Here is a 14,299-nt window from a genome sequence, read left to right as displayed (position 1 = left end):
CAAGGAAATGACACAACTAAGACTCAACCCAAGAGAGATACAGGGAAACCCCATGCCCCATGGACAGAACCAGCAGTTCTTTGCTGCTCAAGGAGACCCTTGCCCTTAGATCAAGAGACCCAGGTTGAAAGAGCTGCTGGGAACTTCAGAAAGCCGCAGTCCTCTCAGGGCCTGCAGTGAAGTGAGCTCCAAGGGCACCTTTCACGAACACTATAATGGGGCCACCCATACCTGTCTGTCTGTCACCAAGTCCGTCATGCACATCCACTCACTCAACACAAAGCCCTTGGTACGCCAGGCCAGGGGCCTTTGCCTCTCTGAGTTCATAGAAGGGATTGATGGAGAACAAGCCGTCAGGCAGAAACCTCTGCATGTCACCTCTCTCAGGGGTGGGACGCCCTAGAATTAAAGGAATTTGGTGCCTGTTAAAGAGACTTTCCTACCAGAGCAGCATTTTTTTTTTCCAGAGCAGCAAATTGTTAAGAGTCCATGTGACATGTGTGACCGTGTTTTCCAGCCTGGGGACTGGGTTACACAAAAGGACTAGGTAATTTTAGCAAGCTCACCTGCAGACGATTTCCCCACTGAGCCACCCTCCCTCCTGAGAAGACTCCTTCCCTCTCCAGGGCAACATGAGCCTGGATTATTCTCTCCTCTCCTGGAAGCCATTGGGTTCCCACATAAAATCCTTTTGCTCCCCCAGGAAGTCCCTAGCAACAATCACCTTGGTTTCCTGTTACACCTCTGGCTAATAATACCATTCATTCACAGGCATGCCATGGGGCCTCCACGAAGCCATGCCCTGGGAAGTGCACCCGAGGTGACAAGCATGACCAAGGTCTGATGCTGACCCCAAAGAACCTCCAGTGGCGGCGGATTTGCATGGATTGCATTAGACAGCCAATGTGCAGGAACCGGGTTGAGACTAGCCAATGGTTCCATTTCACTGTCTGCCCCTCTCTACCCCTTAAAGGTTTCCCTGTAAGTAGCTTGCATTCAGCCATTTGATTTTTTAGAAACAACTTGGTCTCCCTGTACGAAGACAGAATAACTGCTTGAATAGCCCTATATACTGTATTTCTACTTCGACTATTTCTTTTAACACCTGTCATCTCCCCTAAGCACAACTGGAGCAGACCAGAGGAGATGGAGTGGAGTCCAGAAAGGGAAGAGGTGAAGCACTAGAGGGAACAGCAGAAGCTTCAGTACACTCTGTCTCTTCAAATTCCCTGGCAATGCTCCGGGGGGGAAGGTTGTTCTGCTGTCACAGAGGAGGGCACTGGGGCCTGGTGTTACGGTAGCATCTCCCAGGTCACATTACCCCTTGCTCCACCTTTAAACCACGTTCTAGGATCTCTCCCTCCTATGCCATCTAACCCCATTCCTCTACCTGCTCCACTCCTGAGAAACACATTTCTCTGGACATGCCAGGCCCCTGGGAGACCAAACAAGGTGACATCCCTCAGCTCTTGGGGAGAAGGGCAATTTTATCCAGATAACCCAATCAGCACCCTCCAGTCCTGGCAGCAGAGTCACATAGTCCAGAGCACCGAATCAGCTCAGCCTGAGTCCCTCAAACTCTTAGGGTCTACATATCTTTATAAAAGAAGGGGCTGGGCCTGCAAGGGCCTCTCCACCTCGTCATATTCGTGAGAGTTGAGAGGCCGCACATCTCAGTACAAGCATAATTTAGAATGAGGGAGGACAGGCTCCCTGGGGTGGGGTTCTCACCTCTTGGAGCTCATCATCGATTTTTCAGGTGGGAGAAAAGAAACTTGGTGTCTATTGGGGCTCATTTGTGGTCCCCATCACTATGGAAAATTCCAAAAGCAAAAACAAAAAAAATCCCGACAGTAGGCAAAGTAAATGTCTGCAGTCCCCACCTGTGGTGTTGTGAACACCCAGTCTGAATACAAGTGCAAACTTGGGCCAATTTGCCCCATGGGGAGCCCAGCTTCTTCCCCAGCCCTTTCTCACCCCCTCTTGCTGGCACAGGCTGCTTCTTGTCTGATGCTAGCTTCTCCACTAATTAAATGTCACACTCCCGGCTGCAACCACCGGGCAATTCAGAGGACAAAATAAGGTCTTCCCCATTTCTTACCACCCTGATGAGACAATGGCTAAGCCCAATGACAAATAACAGAGTTGCTATGAGGGAGTGCAAATGGGATCCATGGGCCAAGAAGCAGCAATAAGGAAACAAGATGAAATACTTCAAAGGAAATAAACCCTTGCCCTGAGGATGCAGGAGCCAGAAGAGCCCATGACCCGCTTCTCTCTGATTTATCACACCCTGTGGTCCTGATCCTCCAGTCCCGCTAGATTTCTCTATTTATGGGAACTATTGTGACCAGCAGTTCTGCAGGCATTCTTGAAGACTGCCACAGTTCTTTGTGGGACAGCGAGGGATACAGATTTCAGTTGGGCGGATGTAGCAGCTGGTCCTAACTAGGAAAGAGTCACGAGGTGGATCCCAGCGTCATCTTCACATTGACGCAGGCAGCTATTTCTGCTAAACCGTCCATATCTGTTTTTTGTCGTTGTTGCTGGGTGCCATCAAGTTGGCTCTGACCCATCGTGACCCTATTCACAACAGAAGGAAACAATACCGGGTCCTAAGCCGTCCTCACAATCGTTCCTCTGCTTGAGCCCATTGTTGCCGCCACTGTGTCCATCCATCTCGTTGAGAGCCTTCCTCTTTTTGAGCTCCTCTACTTTACCAAGCAGGCTGTCCGACCAGTCTCTCCTGATAGCATGTCGAAGGACGTGAGATGAAGTCTCTCCATCCGTGCCTCCAAGGAGTGGTCCGGCCGTACTTCTTCTCATATCGATAGACTCCCTACAGACCATAAGAGGGTAAATGACCTGCTGGGGCTCACACAGGGATTCTCTTTTATAGGCAAGGAGTTCCTCTGGACAAAGATTCCACCATGCGCTTTGTCAATTTTGTGCTTATTGAAATAGAATAGAAAGGGGACAGGTAGCAAGGAGAATGACTTTGGAAGACTAGTCACAGTCTCCAAAACTATAAATTCCTGTGGGGGACAATTAGTCATGTACATTCAGCAGACATGGGAAGGTACCGCAGGCTTCCAACAGCTACCACAGCACAGTGCATTCCAAACCTCCCACAGCTAGTGGAGATGGGTGGTTAGTGGCTGAGCCTTCAGTCTGTGTCTGCTCAGTGCATGAGAAACCACATGGACCACTAGCCTTGAGCTGGTTTTCTCATCCAGTGAAATTAGACAACCAAAGGCTGAGAGGCTGAGGGCTGAGAGAAACCCCCAACTCCCATTCGACTCTTGTTTGACAGGTGCAAATTGAAGACCCCACCCCACCCACAAAAAGGGGCTTTCCCAAGTTTACCCAACCACTTGGCAGCAGATCCAGGTGTCCTGACTGCCTGTCCCTTCTCCTTCCACACCTGCCAGGATGACTGAGAGTCCTGCGAGCTCAGGGGTCCTATCAATGTGCCGGAGGGAAATCCCTGGCCCTGGAATCATAGAGTTTGGAGAGGCAGCTCTTTCCACTCTCTCAGACCACACCTTTCCTTCTGAGGACACCGCCCCCCAGCCCCCTAGAGGGGCTGAGCTAGGATTAGTTCAAACAGGGTCACCAAGCTTTCTTGGAACCTTCATTCCTATCTGGTTTTCTTGTTTATCGTGGCCCTTGAGAACACGCACCGCAAAACATACACCACCGATGACATTCTTTGAGATGTACAGATAACCTCACCCTCCTTTGCTGAGTTGTCCCTCCACAATTAGCATCATTGTGATGCCCCTCGGGTTCCTAGCTAACCTTCTGAGTTGTTGTTGTTGTCAATATGGCCAGGTTTTAAACAAACAAACACTTCTGTTGAGTAGATTCGTCTTGTTTGTTTGTGTTCAAAACCATCTTCTTGGGAGCTAATACATCTATCATAGCATTCCACAGTTCAAGCACAGCAAGCAGTATTGCACAATTGCTACCAGTCGGTTTCCAAACATGTTCTTCCTTCTTCAACTCCTTGACATCAGCTCCTTTTCAGGCCCCACCCCCACCAGGGCACTGTGCCCCTCAGAAGCCCTTATTCTACTTGCTTTCCCTACAACCCTATCAAGCCTGGGTTTTCATATACTGAAAAACAGAAAAACATATCAATAACAAAAATTCTACAGGGTCTCCCCCAATGACCAAATACATCTGAGATAGTAGCAACCCTACAGGACAGAATAGAACTGAACCATAGGGTTTCTGCGCCTATAATTCTTTATGAAAGCAGACGGCTTCGTCTTGCTTTCAGGAACAGCTGGTGGATTCTAACTCCGATCCCATTCGACTCTTGTTTGACAGGTGAAAATGGAAGACCTCACCCCACCCTTAAACACTGTGCAACCCATGTAGGAGGGTCTAAAAAGAGCATACTGCTCAAGGCAGACATTCTTTATTAGTTAAGTTAAACTGTTGTTTGGTTTTAAGAAGACGTCAGTGGATATTTTTGGTTCGAGGTTTAACGATTATCTTAGGGCAATAATTTTGGGATTCATCCAACTTCCATGGCTCTAAAACCCTGGATTCTATGAGAATCTGAAATGTCCTCCCTTTTCACGGGATTCTTCTGTAGAGTCAGAATGTTTAGTACTAGTTACTGGGCACCATCTAGTTCTTCTGGTCTCATGACAAAGAAGGCAGTTGTTCAGTGAGGTAATTAACCACACATTCCACTTTCCCCTCTAATTCTTGACTCCTTTACTTCTTCTGTTGCTCCAGGCAAATAGAGACCAACTATTGTACCTTGGGTAGTCATTTGAAAGCTTTTAAAACACCATGTACTACACAGTGAACTAAGAGAACAAAAGCACTGAATGTGTTATTAGGCCAAGTAACTGGAATGTCATGATGTCCCATGAAACTATGACCTTACTCAGAAACAACAAAGCCCACATGAAAGAAACACACCAGCCCATGTGTTTACAAGGTGTCAAAGGGATCAGGTATCAGGCATCATCAGAACAAAAAAATCTTACCGTAGTGACTGAGGGGGAGAGTGCGAAGTGGAGACCCAAAGCCCATTTGTCAGCCACTGGAGATCCCCTTGCAGAGGAGTCTCGGGGAGGAGAAGAGCCAGTCAAGTTCCTAAATGCTTCCTCCTCCCCCACTATCATGATCCAAATTCTTCCTTGCAAGTCTGGCTAGACCAGAGGATGTACACTGGTACAGATGGGAACTGGAAACACAGGGAATCCAGGGTGGATGATCCCTTCAGGACCAGTGGTGTGAGTAGCGATACTAGAAGGGTAGAGGGAGGGTGGGTTGGAAAGGGGGAACCAATTACAAGGATCTGCATGTGACTTTCTCCCTGGGGGACACACAACAGAAAAATGAGTGAAGGGAGATGTCAGACAGGGCAAGATATGACAAAATAATAATTTATAAATTATCAAGCACTCATGAGGGAGGGGGGAACGGGGAGGAAGGGGGGGAAAATGAGGATCTGATGCCAGTGGCTTAAGTGGAGAGCAAATGTTTTGAGAATGATGAGGGCAATGAATGTACAGATGTGCTTTAAACAATTGATATATGTATGGATTGTGATAAGAGTTGTATGAGCTCCTAATAAAACAATTTTTAAAAAAAGAAGAAACTATGACCTTAAACCTCCAAAGGAGCCAAATTTCATACAGTGATTGGCTGTACATAATCAGCCTCAGCAGCTGATTGTTGTTGTAAATATATCTATCACACAATTATTGCCAAGTCAACTTTTTACAACACATTGACAGAACTTACATTAATCACATGCATTTTTATGCCACTTCATTATACTTGTGATTCTTTCTTCCCTTCTGATGAAACCTCAAGACCTCTGAATCCTTCCCTTCAAAACACCTCACCTCTGAAATCTCCCAAATAAATCTAAATGTCTAAACCTACAACCCCCCAAAGACAGCTACCCCCCTTATTAATCAGATGCTTTCAAGAAAGGAATTCCTTGGCTCCAGACTCCAGACGTTTCCAAGTCTGGGTTCTGGTTCAACTGGCTGCTCCCTTTATCCCAGGACCCCAGACCACTCATCTCAGACGCAAATACCAAGACCTTCACATGTCCCTGCCTGTCTCCTTTGCCAGGAATGTCTTTCCCCCTCTTCTCTGCTTGGTAGATACCTGCTCATTTTCCAGGGCCAGCTCAAGTTTTCCCCATTCCAGAACATTTTATCCAGCTGGGTCCCAGTAAGGTTCAAATGAAGACATTTTTGAGGATTTCATACAACAAATAATGACCAGGAGACAGTGAGACACCAGCGACTATGGGAAGCCATGAGAAGCAGGACTGAAAGAAACAAGGGGAGGCAATGTTATTGCAGAGCCCTCAAAAGCCATAGGAATGCAGCAGGAGTTGACGGCATGCGCCACAGCCCAGAGCAATCATGCTCGCTGCCAGACGTACTGCTGAAGCAGGAAAGGAGTATCCCAGTCTCTTTCTCTTCACCTATAGATGGTTGCTATCGTTGGAAGAAACCCAACCAGAAGCAGAGGGCGAGGGACCACAGGTGAGGCCATATGCAGAATTAGCATCCCAGGGCACAGAGCTAACCGGAGTGGATGTCAGTGGAGAGAGGTGGGGATCTAACAGAATAACTAGCATAGCTGCCTTCCCACCACCAGCAGAATCGGTCCTGCTCCTCTTGCCACGCTCTCAGAGAGCAAACTCGTGGCATTACATTAGATAGATCTCGATCTCCCTGGAAAACAGGTTCAAAGTAGATGCTCAATAAAGGACTGCCTTATTAGTCAATTATTAATTATGGCCATATCTTGACATTTCCTTGCCTCTTATAATTTGTACTCATCTGAAAGGAATCCAAATGGTACTACTTTCTCAGTGTTAACCAAAGGGTTGACAGTTCAAGACCACCAGCAGCACTTCAGAAAAAAGACCCGGGAGTCTTATTTTCCAATTTCAGCCACTGAAAAGTCTATGCAGCATGGTTCTACGCTGATGCAAGTGGGATCGCCAAAAGCTGGGCTGGCCTCCAGGGCAACTGGCACTGATCCTAGTCAGAAAAATACATATTTAGTAAGTTCAGGCACTTTCTGACCAATGAAACCCACTTTATCTTTAAAACAAAGTTTTCTATTCTCATGTCACTACTTAATTTAACAAATACTATTTGGGCTTCTGTGCCCCAAGAATTATGCTTTGTGTGGGAGCAGATAACTAGGGGTTCATTCAGTCTTAGGGACAAATGTTACGAACTATCAAAACCAAAAAAGCTAAACCCACTGCCACTGAGTTGATTCTGGCTCACACTGACCTATAGTTTCTTCAAGTCTGAATCTTGATTTGAACAGACAGACAGCTAGTTGCACCTTCTGGCTGAAAAGTAACTGGTAAGTTTCAAACTGTGCTTGTGGTTAGCAATCCAGTGCCTAACACCCTACCAGAGCACTACCAGGACTCTACCACAAAAAAAAAAAAAAAAAAATCTCACTGCCATCGACCCAATTCTGACTAATGGTGGCCCTATGGGCAGAGTGGCACCACACCTGTGAGTCTCCGAGACCGTAACTATTTATAGGCATAGAACACCCCATCCTTTTCCCCGAGGAGCACCAGGTATTTTGAACGCCAACCTTGAGGAGCGAAGCCCAGTGTGTAACCACTATGCTGTCAGGGCTCCCGTTTGTCTATCTTAGTGGTTAATAAATCTAAAGGACAGATGTTCTCAGCTGAGTGACTAATAGCTTGAACTGTTGACAAAAGAACTGTTATGACATACATTTAAGTTTTGATTAAGAGTCGTTAAATAATAGTGGCAACAATCACCACTGGTTGCGTACTTACTATATCAGAGAAACCATGTGCTTTCTATATATTCGTTAATCTTTACAACCCTGAGAGGTGGGATTATTATCTCCAATTTACAGACAAAGGAATTGAAACCAGAGAGGTTAAGTAACTTGCCCATAATCACAAAACAAATGATTGAAAGGAATTAGAGTTGTGTATGTCTGATTAAGGGCTAAATGTATATCTCCTAGATCTTTTTCTTTTTTTAACCTTTTTATTGTAAATAAGGTAAAGGTTTACAGGGCAGACCATCAACAACTCAAACATCTTTCGCGACAGCACCTCCATCGCCATCCCCTTTTCCTTTGGGCAAGTGCTCCCTTTTGATATTGAACTGTCAGTTATCTCACCACAGGGGGGAGCTCAATTCCAGATCTGAAAGGTAACAGTCTCAGGGGCTCCACCTGCCTCCAACCTGTTAAGTCTGGTCTCTTTTGTGAATCTGAGTTGTGCACAGTGTTCTTAAAGATCTTTTTTAATTTTCAACAGTATAAAATGCACCTCACGTTAGAAAACAAATTTCTGCAGTACATGAATGAAAAGCAGATTCCCTTTTCAAAACAGAGAGAGGGCAGACTCTGGTTTGTCTCCCCTTGTGCAATCTGGTTCTAAGGACAGAACTGGGAGAGAACAGAAGCCTGAGTGCCTTCAAATACAGGTTGGTTCTCTAGGGAAAACTAAAATTTGCATCTACTTGTGTGTGTGTAAGTTTATTGTCTTTCTGTGAGAAACCATCATAGAAAATTATGGCTTGTGCTCAATGTAAACAGAGCTCAATCATTTAAGAATTCAATCTGTACAAAGCGACAACTTAGATTGCAGTTCAAAGCATGACTGTACTTACTAGCATAACCTCCTTTTCTTAAAGGTACCTTAAACCTATGCCATTGGATAAATGTTAAGACTGCTAAAGTAAACCATAATCCTTCACAGCCCGTGGACAAGCAGATGGATTCTAGGTTCCCACCTAACTCTAGCCCCAATCCAAGAACAGTTAGTTCTTATAACATGGCCCTTCTCGAAGGGCCTTCATGAAGTGGTCACTGAAGATACAGGCGCTACAGCAAAGTGTGGTACAGAAAGCTGATGGTGCTCCACTAGCAATTGCAATAGTTTCTGGGGGCCTCAAGACTTGTACTCAAACAATCTGTTATCTAAGTGAAGAATCAACTAAATCTGCATCGAAAAAGCACACCAATCTGTGTAATCCGAAGATGACAATGACAAAATCCAAATATGATGTAGGGAAAGTACCAGAGCTTAAACGGTGAACACCCAATTTGTAGATGGCTGTGAAGGACCGCGGGAGCCCACAGTCCATCTGCGGAGTACCTGGTTGGTTTAAGCCTTTGACAGATCCCCTCTGGCCACAGCCTTGTTATCAGAGATTATTGTAAACTTGATGATGGTAGATGAAACTATGATATAATATACCTGGGCATTGACCTTCCCCTTGACCCAACCTCAATTTGCTCTAGGTTTAAATACTTCTCACTAATTCCATAACAGAAATTTTCTCTGGCTTTTACGAATGTTGTCAGTAGTCTTTTCTTCCTTCCTCTTTATTTAATTTACTTTTTGTTTTGTTTTTGATTGTTTCTGTTGTTTCCCAGTTTATGAAACACAGGAGGCACGATGCAGAGGTAATAACTAATGCAATGGTTCATCGGGGATTAGGGAGGGGAAGAGAATTGGAGAGCAGTCCATGAATTTAGGAAGGGGAGGATGCACGAGAACTGATTATGATGATGTATATACAACTCTTTTTAAAAGCAACTTTAACTATGAAGTGTATGATATGCACATTTTATACCAGTGAAACGATTTAAACATTAAACTTGCACAAATCAAATACAATATTCCACAGTAAATTCTTTATTTTCTTATTTTAAGTACTAAATAAAACTGCACTTTACTCTTAAAAGAAAATTATGGTTTGGTTTAGCTCTCAGCAGATGGCTTCTGAGCTCTGAGGAAACTTGCCTTCCTCTGAGCTCCCCAATCTTTCTGTTGGTCAAGAGACATTTTGGGACAATTCCATCTCTTCTTTTTAACATCTTTCTTAGGCTTCTTCTCACCAACTGGATCCTTTCATATAGTAGCATGTGCTTTCTTATATAGCTCCTCCATGTCAGGAATTACATTGCTCTCTGTGTATTGAGAAGATTGTTTCTTGTAAGCATCTTCACCCACTTCCATTAAGCAATGCATATAAATCTGCAACGTTGTGACCCATGATGTGGTTCCAATGTACTTCTGCCCTGAATTCCTTGCTCTCTGAATCAAAACTAGGGAATTGCCTGGTGCTATGAGGGGTAGGCAAGCCTCCGTCCACAGCTCCCATCAGAGCTCCAAACACTTTCCTTCCAGTGGAAGTTCTTTCAGGGCCTGCACCCAGATAGCAGGTTGACCCCCATGCTTTCCATGTTGTATTCATCTCCAGTTATTTCCACTCAGCCATCATAGATCTTGTCCATGCCAAACCTATTAGGAAGCCTTCAGGACAGTAGCAGGCCAGTACAACATCTTACGGTATGATGGATCGGGCCAGCGCTTACACCATACTTTCAAAGCTCATGAGCATAAGCTGCGCGGACTGTCACATCCCCTTCTATGATATCCGTGTTGGTTTCACAGGCTATCATCCTGTATTGAGGGGTGTTGTACTTATTTTTATCTTGGATTACCAAGCATCTTAGAGCATAGTAATCAGTGTCATCCTCTCATCTGCTTCTAAATTGCACTCGGTATCTCTTGAAATAGGCTTTGTCTTGACAACTTTAACAAAACCCCATCCTGCAGAAGAGAAGTGACCCAGGCAGGCCACAGACCTGTAGGGCCAGCAGCTGAACAGCGGGCGAAAGGGGCAAGCTGAGCCCTTCCTTTCCCATTCCTTTTAAACCTATGCTTTCCTTGGTGCACGGTTCCACAGCACCCTCTGGTGGCGACTTGATGTCATGAATTTTTCTTAAATTCAAACATGAGCTGCGATAAAGGAAGATTATTAAGTAAAGGCGAACCTGTTTTCCAGCCCATTTTTTTGTTCCAGCCTCATGCCCACTGACCTCACACTCTGGACTTCAACGATCAAGAGCATTAATTTGGGTGCCAGACTGGCATGAGCTAGCATGCCACCATTCACAAAGGTGTCAACGAGGTGAGCTGCTGCCTTCCAAGAGCGGGACTCACAGAGTGACTGCTGGAGACCTGCTCTAGCTAAGAATCAGTGCGCTGAGGGTCAGGCAACCATGGAAACCCACTGAAATACTCAGATTTGGGTGGCGGTGCCCAACCTCTGGTCCAACGGTGACAGGATGTGCTTCCCTGAGACAGAACACTTGTGTGACATTAGGTGCTTGAAGCTACTTTTCTCAGAAAGGGGTAGCTGAGTAAGAAAATACTCTGGAAGCCCCCACGTGCCGTCCAGTATAATTCCCTAGCTCCAGCACAGTGGGGTGGGGCGTAAGAAGGGACCTATGGACAGGACTCTCTGCAGGAGGGGCACCGCAGCTGAGTCTTACAGGTGGAGAAGGAAAGCAAGTGAAGAGGAATTTGAACATGAGTAAAATCAAGTCCAATGGGAGAGGTGGTCAGTGTTACAAGGACTTCTCTAGGGCAAGGCTACAAGGTAAACAGGTCTCCCCTCCATGTTTTGTTCAGGAATCCCGGCTTTCATTCCCAAACCGAAAGATGCTGACGGGTCTGAAAGCCAATGTGTGACATGGCTGCATCTGCACTGAGGTGAATCACATTTCAGGTGAATCTCCTGGCTGAGGACAGATGTGACAGGGTGCGAGAGGGAGCAGAAAGACAAAGGAATCGTGTTGGTCCGGCAGACCTGAGGGCTAGAGGCGTCTCTGAGAGGGCAAGTACTAAATTTCCCTCCTTCCATGCTGGAATTCTGAACCAGCTGAGGGGGCAGGGGGAAGATCAAGCCCAACATATCGTTTAGATTACGACTAGCCTAGGCTCTTGGTGCAGTCCCTGAAGCTCAGTACAAGACCTCAGTCACTAACTCGCCCTTGGGCATGTTCCCAGGAGCAGATTGCCATGCCAGTGGTAACTGTCTCACTGCCTAGGAGCGGAGTTTTCTGAAGCCGCTGCATCAATTTCTATTCCCACCAGAGAGGGATGAGGGTGCCAGTTTCTGCCCCTCGCCATTCTCGTGGGTGTGAAGTGTTATCGCATTGTAGTTTTGATGGCATTTCCCAGCTTTTCGTGTTTCCTGGGCATGTGCACATCTTCTTTCCCAGACTTGCTGATGATACTGTTTGTTGGCTATGATGCTACCACTGTGGCTACGGAGAACTCTGGAGTCGTGAGGTCCCGCAAGACTGAGGGAGTGGCCCAGACTGCAGAGGACCGGAGTGCAGCACCAGATCCAGGGCAGGCTCCTTTTGCTGGAAAGGAAACTGAGTCTGAGGGGTCCTGAGTGAGGGCTACATGACTGGGGTCTGCGGCATTCTTTCAATGCTTCTTCCATAAAGAAAATGCTTTTAAAACTAAACCACAATGCCCAGCCACAGAGGCCTTCCTCCTTAGGCTTACAATGATTTCCCTGAGGCTTTTGTGAACCTCAATAACAGATGATACAGTCACTTTCCAAAAAGGACCCAGGTTTTCCTCATGAATGAAAGTCTACCACCTTCCTGTGGGTCAAGCTGGGATTAGGACCCTGACATCTCAAGCCATGATTAGTTAGTCATCAACAAATTGCACATGGAACTGGGCCCACATGCTGGGAGATGACGCTCGCGCCTGACGTGACCCCTCCACAGACCTCTCTTCCAAGGTGGCTCGGGGTCGGTTAGCCGTCAAGCGTGTTAACCACTTGCACCACTGGGGCTCATCCAAAGAAAGAAAAAGTCAGTGCCATCAAGTCACTTCTGACTCACCGTGACTCCAGGCGTTCCCAAGGCTTTGCGGGCGCAGAGAGCCTCATCGTTCTCCCTGAATGGCTGACCTGCAGATGTGTGGTTAGCAGACACTACCCCACCAAGGCTCGTACACACATTCTCATGCACTTAATAACGCCTCAGATCACAGGGCTTTCTTCCACTAGTGCACGGGCTGAAGACCTCCGTTCCCAGAGCCCACGTACATACATACACGGTCACACAAACAAAGGGGAGAGGGGATGCTAGGGATGGGGAGCTAACACGTACAAGGAAAAAGACGTGTCCTCAAGTTGACTGGGGGGATGATTACACAACTCCTTTGAATTATGACTGGACTATTGGAATGTATGACATACGAATTACATGCCAATAAAATGGACAAAAGGGGCCAATAAAAGGAACTTTTTATTGAGCTATGATGTTACCCAATGGGGCTAGACCAACAGTTCTCAACCCTTGGGTCGCGACCCCTTTGGGGGCTGAATGACCCTTTCACAGGAATCACCAAAGACCACCAGAAAACACATTATTTCCAATGGTCTTAGGAGCCAAGACACCACTCCTCTATCGTCTCCAGGAGGGTCCGCCACATGCAGATACAGCCACATATGAGTACCCGGCCTGAAGACTGTCACCCATGCTACAAGACAAAATTTCATTTATTTGTAATCAGAAATAAACATTTCACAATATATAATTACCTATTGTTTTGTGATTAATCACTCTGCTTTATGTTCAATTTGTTAAAATGAAAATACATCCTACGTATCAGATATTTACATTACGATTCATAACAGTAGCAAAATTATAATTATGAAGTAGCAACAAAAATAATTTTATGGTTGGGGGTCACCGCATGAGGAACTGTGTTAAAGGGTGTCAGAATTGGGAAGGTGGAGAACCACTGGGTTAGACATTAGGTTCCCAAACTTATTTGGCCTACTGGTCCCTTGTCGGAAATAAAAGCATTCAGGGCACCCCAGCAACCAGTGCTGTACCGTAGCCCATTCCTTCTCCAGGGTGAAGTGTAGGCGTGTGCTTTCACAGGACCTCTGGGTCACTCCAGCACCGTCCCCCTCCCCACCCTACGGGTGGGGGGGCAGAATCACCTTCTTTGGGAAACCCGGGGCGAGGCAGTTTCCGTCTTTGCAACACCCCGATGAGCCCCATTGCCACACAGCAACCTTATAGATAGGAAATCCAAGACTGTAAATCTTCACAGGAGCAGATAACCTCACCTCTCTCCCACAGAACAGCTGGTGGGCTTGAACTACCAACCTTGCAGTTCATAGTCCAACACCTAACCCACAGTGGCTTTCAGGGCTCCTTAATAACCCTATAAGTATTATGACTCTCCTATCATGGATTAAAAACTGAGGTCCAGATCATGAATTTTTTAATGAGGAAACACTTCTTTTAATGTGGCAAAACAATTCCAGATACACTCAAGATTTAAATGTAATAAAAAAAACACACCAGAAAAATATAATCAGGATGGACATTATCATGAAGTAAAACTGCTTATATATGGCTCTTCTATGTCTCTGAAAGCCCCACCTAAGGATTG

The 14,299-nt window shown here is 46.0% G+C and overlaps 1 pseudogene; it reads right to left on the bottom strand.

Annotated features, from left to right (window-relative positions):
- Positions 1–9,775: 9,775 nt before the first annotated feature.
- On the bottom strand, positions 9,776–12,776 carry LOC142456014 (large ribosomal subunit protein uL18 pseudogene; annotated as a pseudogene).
- Positions 12,777–14,299: the final 1,523 nt, after the last annotated feature.

This window comes from Tenrec ecaudatus, chromosome 9 (genome assembly GCF_050624435.1).
Source record: "Tenrec ecaudatus isolate mTenEca1 chromosome 9, mTenEca1.hap1, whole genome shotgun sequence".
Classification (NCBI taxonomy): Eukaryota; Metazoa; Chordata; class Mammalia; order Afrosoricida; family Tenrecidae; genus Tenrec; species Tenrec ecaudatus.
This window is presented reverse-complemented; position numbering and strand designations above follow the sequence as displayed.